General features: G+C 37.8%; 1 non-coding gene across 1 annotated transcript; it reads right to left on the reverse strand.

Annotated features, from left to right (window-relative positions):
- Positions 1-1,789: 1,789 nt before the first annotated feature.
- Positions 1,790-1,861, reverse strand: Trnaa-cgc (transfer RNA alanine (anticodon CGC)). The gene has a single exon. It is a non-coding gene; the product is annotated as a tRNA-Ala (tRNA).
- Between the last annotated feature and the right edge of the window lie 5,048 nt (positions 1,862-6,909).

Genomic DNA, 6,909 nt, shown 5'->3' on the forward strand with positions numbered 1-6,909 from the left:
AGCTTTATCTTTCCAGTGGCAGATACCTACTATGATGGGTTCCTACGCTTACATCTATCATAAACGGCAGGCCAGGGTGTGTTTGTACCGGCTGCGCAGCTTCACGGATGTTAATTTAAATGTCTGATATTCGACACCTTATGATAGACCCCTGGCCTTTCTGTTACTAGAAGGAACGTGAACTTGACCCTTGATATCTATTCCTAATATGCGTTTCCAATGCCATTGTATTAGAACATGATAACATGATTAATTATGGCCCTTAAAATGCCAAACAGACAATGTAAACGGCCAGTAGTCTTCTATATTTGTTTTCTATTCCCTCCTCGTTTTCTAGTGTAGATCTTTAGGCTAGTTAGTGTTGTAGTCACTTGTTATCGTTTCGTATAGGCGAGGCCATTTACCTATCTTCCAATAATAATCGTAGCATTTCTATTAGCATAGATTAGATGAAATAGATGGCGGTTTGTAGAAAAATCTAGAAGAGATATACAAAAAAATAACGTGTTAGTCAACTACAGAAAAAAATACTTTAGATCTTTGAACGGCAAAGTATTTTGTTTTAGTGACCGTTTTGAATAAACTTCTTAAGAGTGGCTGATACCATTATATCACACTAAGATATATACCCTTAGTGACACTTACACTGCGTCGCTTGCATAGCTTTTGAGTGTTACAAACGCGATTTTTTCTAGATTTTTCTACTAGTACGTACCCGCCCGCAGCTTAGACGTTTACTTAGCTCATTGTATTAATATCAAGTACTTCAAGTAGCGCCGTAGTAGGTGTAGCAATAGAGCGGTCTCTCTAGGGTAAGGCGAAGCCGGTCCCCGGCGTCCTAAGACTGCGATAATAATATCTATTATACAATTATTTATAAATAATGTACTCGTTGAGCACGCTCCACAGGTTACTGGGACTTATACCTTTGTTAAAGAGACCAATTTTGTATTACAATATTGCCAAAGTTGACGTAGCCCTAAGAGTTTTTATTAGTTTATTTGCGAAGTCTTTTGACATATGTGATCTCAAGGAACAATCCAATACATTTTATTTATCATTGAATAATATTATTTAATACATTATGTCCCAAGTACAAGTACCCATTGAGTATGGGGACGCGGTAGCGTCCCGTATTTTTGTTAGTGCAATTTTGGAAGGAAATTCGCAATGTACGCGATTCCTCCAACATGTAAATATATTTATCAATTTACTTGTTTATTGTATAAGTATAAATAAGATTTATACATTTAGTTGAATTTTCATTAAAATATTGCATTACTACGGCTGTTTTATTGTCATGTCTATTTTATTTACCGTCAGTTAAAATTAATGATAAAGATAAAAAATGTTTATTGCCACAACTACCAAAGATAAAAAATAAAATAACATAGAACGTGAGCTAAAACAAAATACACTACTTTCAACAGATGGCGTAAGCTGTCCTGCCTGTACAGCTACAGTGGCGCCAACACAATGATTTAGTTTTCAACATAATTTAATAGATGGAGTAACCAACAGCGGTTTCCTAAGACACTACAATTTTATTTGAAATATGAGCTAGAGCGTTTGCCGACGTGCAGTCTGTCTAGAAAATAGGAAGTGGTTTAAGATAACTAATTAAAACCAAAACCTAAATGTTGACAAAATACTTGAAGTCCTACTTCTAACTTATGCGGGCTCTTTTGATTATAATTATGATTAACAATCTTAACTTTTCTTTTAGTTTTATTCTAATAGCTACTAAGTTAGTAAGATTATTGTTTACGCAAAATAATAAAAGTAATGTTGGAGGAGCTGGGATTTGAACCCAGGACTTTCAGCATGCGAAGCAGACACTCTACCACTGAGTTACACCCCCGATGATCACTCATGCCGAAATTACGATTTGCGATCCCGTACGTATGACGTACTGCGTGTGACTCCAACCAATATTTCGAATTTGGCTCTTATACGTTTGATATAAAGTCGCTGCCCTATATGTGACGGTTATTTGATTGAGCATTCTTTTATAATAGCTCTTCTTACATTGAGATAAGGTCGCCGTCCCATTTAGACCGTTACAGTGATCACGCCATCGCATCACGCCACATCCCACTTTTCTAGATTGGGATCCCAACCGCACTGGACATGCGCGTTGTGCGTGAAAGGCCGCGCGTGTTGGCATGCATCGTGTCATTCTAAAAGGTCTTAAGTGCTCGTAAAGAGTAATTCACTTAAGTCATTTATTTACATTAATCCTAATCGTGATATATTATCAATACACGCAATAGAGACACGCGTTTTACTAAAATTAGACGTATATTTTTGGACAGCGCCGGTCATAGATCACGGGAAACTTTATTGTAATAAAATGCGCTTAAACATTTAAATGCGTCGCTATTTGTGGGTAATGACCTGATAGTTTCTATAATTGAGTGGGTAGCTCTAAATATAGGTGTAATATAGTGCCAATTAAGTCGCTTTCGTTGGTGTTGACGTGTCGACTAATCTATATTCGGAATTTTTTATAGGGCTTGTTAGTTTTAGTTTCTTTGTTAGCTTAGTTCCGAGGCTTAGTTCTTTTTAGTACCTACCTCTTTCGACTGAGTAACACCTCTTAACCCTTTTTAGGGTTCCGTAGTCAACTAGGAACCCTTATAGTTTCGCCATGTCCGTCTGTCTGTCTGTCTGTCTGTCTGTCTGTTTGTCTGTCTGTCTGTCTGTCTGTCCGAGGCTTTGCTCCGTGGTCGTTAGTGCTAGAAAGCTGTTATTCGGCATGGATATATAAATCAATAAAGCCGACAAAGTCGTACAATAAAATCTAAAAATTTAATTTTTTTGAGGGTAACTCCCCTACACGTAAAGTAGGTGTGATTTTTTTTTTGCTTCAATCCTACAGTGTGGGGTATCGTTGGAAAGGTCTTTCAAAATTAATAGGGGTCTTCAACAAACTTCAATTTTTTTGATAAAGTGAATATAATCGGAGATAATCGCTCCGAAAGAAAAAAATATTGTGTCCCCCCCCCCTCTAACTTTTGAACCATAGGTCCAAAAATTATGAAAAAAAAATCGTGGAAGTAGAGCTTAAGAAAGACATTAAATGAAAACTATAGCGGACATGATTAGTTTTGCAGTTTTTGAGTTATCGCAAAAAGTTCCCCCTTCATTTTATAGTAAAAAGACTTACTTTACCTAATTAGGTACTGATTATGCAAATTTGCCTATTTGTTTAACTCGCGTGAAAGGTACCGTTTCATCCCTTGGTTAACAATTTACTATACTTTAAGCTCCAGTTTAGCTTATTGTGACGGAAGAGTAACAACGGAACCCTACACTGAGCGTGGCCGGTGCTCTTGGCCGGTTTTTTATTTTATTTTAGTTCGTGGCACAATTATCATTGGAGGAGGACTACAAGTACAAATCATCGTCTAACCTACTGCCAGTTACTAGGTTATATGTCGTACTCGGCTGGGCACAACCGGGGCTTTGTAATTCCTATTTTGTGTCTCAGGAATTTCAAACTGTGGAAGCGGGAAGGGCTGAGTCACACTGTGCCACACCACACCACTGCTTCCTTACAACAGAATGGTACGACACGTGCAATGTGTCCCACAAACATTGGCAATATTATAAACTTTGCCATGCCTGAGGCACCTCAGGTCGAAACGAAATTTACAATGGGATGCAACTATGTCCTTGTCTATTGCAAATTGAATACAACCCTATAAATACGCATATTCTCTGCGCGTGCAGCGTGCAGCTAATATTTCCCATAATTACCTATACTATGTTGATTACGTAATGGCAAGCGATTTGTATATGTATGTAAATAAAGTTGTTACACCAAAGGCACGCGGTAGCATTTAGCGAGATCCAGTTTTATTCCATAGAGTTAATTGTGCATAATTATTTTATAACGCAATCGTATACGCCATCAGATAATCGCTCTTATACAGTGTTTAATGACGTATTAGTGAGGTCAAAGAAGGCTAACATACGGCCTGTAATCCCATGATTTGATCTTTTGACCGCAATAAGTAGGTATACGCCTTATATGAAGGTATGGGGGTTACTACTTTGTCAACGTACGCCATTATCTTTTAAATTGCTATGCCATGTAGCCGACACGTTGCTTTCTAAAACAAAATCGCCTCATCTTTATCGTTAGGGCGTTCGTCCTAACATCGGAATTTGAAATTTGTATATCTTTATGTCTGTCACACCAATACGTAGGCGGTCTTATAATTTAGCGTAGCATAGTGACGTCGGTGACCGACCAACCACATCACTGAAAGGTCATTCTAGGGTCAATGACTTTAAGTTGACGTTTAAATTACTAAGATTTGGTACTAGGCTTCCCAATCCCGTCTGCAACATGCATATTACACCGTTAAGCTAGCTCGTGTCCATAGAATACATTAAAGGTTGGGCCATACGATTGTTTGCAGTGCAAAACAAATATGCGACAAGGAAATTGCCATGGCATTTAAATAAATTCCAGAATCATCATTAACATTACATTATACATTGTTCCTGTTTGTACGAGATTTTAATTTGCGGTACACGTCTGTGACCACTTAGTTAATGATAATTATTGCAATGAAGATGCAGTTAGATCTTGAAATGAATCATATCAGGTAATTAAATTATCTACAGTCATTAGACTACAATCAGCGACTACAGTTTTTAAAAAGTTACTTGGAACGATACGACGACACTTATCCCGTTTTTATGCGCCTACTACAAACACCGCTGTGGGTGGGTTGATTCTCCGGCATGCAGCTGCGGTGCGGAAGCCCAAACCATGCAGCACATAATTCAAGACTGCCTATGACGCGTTATTGTCGCCGGTCCTCCCGAAGACCAGCGGGCTAAGCACGGTCGCATTTTTATCGCCTGTCACCATGCTGCCTGTCACGTTCTAACAGGTATGTAAGTGCGAAAGTGACAGGCATAGTGACAAATGATAAAAATGCAACAATGCTGCCAACGCTGATCACCCTGAGCGACGAAGCCATGAAGTGGCTGACTGGTCTATGTGTAGACATTTAATTAATTATATTGTTTCTATTTTTACGATATGTTTGCTATATGATTAAATAAAAATCCCGTTTTTATTAAGGTTAGAATTATCTAATTTCAAAAGTAGTGTTGATTAACTTTTTCGTCCGAAATGCTAGGTTTTCTATGATGTCTAATAATCTTACTCAGATTTAATTTTGGAGGAAAAAAAACAGTACTTTTGGGTAACATCAAAAGATGTGGCATTTCATATACAATTGAAAATCTGGAAAAAGGGTAATAGTAAATGACTAACCTACTAAATAGTTAAGGCAACAAACTTGTGGTACATTGGTTGTTATAAAATGTTATATAACATCGTGTGACAGGGACAACATAATAAATTACTATCAATACTATCATGATGTCCCTATCACACGATGTTGTAATAGTACATTACGATACAAGTGCGAAAAATAGGAAATTCGAAACGAGTGACGATAAATTAAAACACGACCGAAGGGAGTGTTTTAAATCGACACGAGTTGCGAATTACCTATTCGCACATGTATCGTACAACGTTTTACAGTACATATGGCCCTTTAAATATTCGACACAGTAACGTAATATGCTAATTTTCGCACTAGTGCGGTAAAGTAGCACCATATGTACTGTAAAATATTTTATAACAGCCAATGTCCCGGAGCACCATAAGACAAGTTGCGGTAGGTTACAAAAAAAACCTTAGAAGATCAGAGAATTGATAATACTAACAAAACAAACGAATAGCGTTATTTATAATTATAACGACTTGAACGTTATCTATAGATTACACGATTTGTTGTTCAGTGTGGGGGCCGATCAAAGTCCAATAACACCTTCTAGGTTGATGAGTTGCTAAACGAATGTATTATATGAGACAATCAACATTGCTACAAACAAATATTGGACACAGACAATGCATTTATTGGTTAAAGTCTATAAAAACCCGGGTACGTCCTTAAACTACGTCCACAAGAGAGGTATGGGCATTGTGAATTTCATCTCGCTTTGTGTGGTAGGGCACAGCACAGCGGATGTCATTCCAGATCTAGAGCAGAGCCCAACTGGGGAAGTACCTCCACCTTACAGAAAACCGCAGCCAAACTAGACCCTACTCATAGTGTTATGTGCCTGCCGGTGAGTAAGGTTGCCAGACCTCAACGAGGGGAGGGAGGGTTGTTAGGGTTGGTAACGCGCATGTAACTCCTCTGGAGTTGCAGGCGTACATAGGCTACGGAGACTGCTTACCATCAGGCGGGCCATATGCTTGTTTGCCGCCCGACGTGGTATAAAAAAATAATAATTCCGATGCATGATTTTCGATATTGATTAATTAAAATAAAATAAAATAAAATAATCGTTTATTCCAGAATTGAAATTTCCATATTACATTTGTTAACTTAACCTATGTTAGTGACAATGTTATAATGTACATACATAACATACATATATATGTTATTTGTATTGACTATTATAAGCGTATAGGCTACTCCAATATTGTCAGAAAGAGCCATCTCCCTGTCTGCGACTGCGGCTGACGCTGGCGAAGCTACTAATTAACGGAGTAAATACAAAATAAATATGTTGCATGTATAAGACATTATTATCTGATAATATTGGATTCAAATTATTGAAAAAAAAACCGGCCAAGAGCATGTCGGTCCACGCTCAGTGTAGGGTTCCGTAGTTACTCTTCCGTCACAATAAGCTAAACTGGAGCTTTAAAGTATAGTAAATTGTTAACCAAGGGATGAAACGGTACCTTTCACCCGAGTTAAACAAATAGGCAAATTTGCATAATCAGTACCTAAATAAAGTCTTTTTACTGTGAAGGGGAAACTTTTTGCGATAACTCAAAAACAGCTAAACTGATCATGTCCGCTA

Source organism: Cydia pomonella, unplaced genomic scaffold, assembly GCF_033807575.1.
Source record: "Cydia pomonella isolate Wapato2018A unplaced genomic scaffold, ilCydPomo1 PGA_scaffold_138, whole genome shotgun sequence".
Classification (NCBI taxonomy): domain Eukaryota; kingdom Metazoa; phylum Arthropoda; class Insecta; order Lepidoptera; family Tortricidae; genus Cydia; species Cydia pomonella.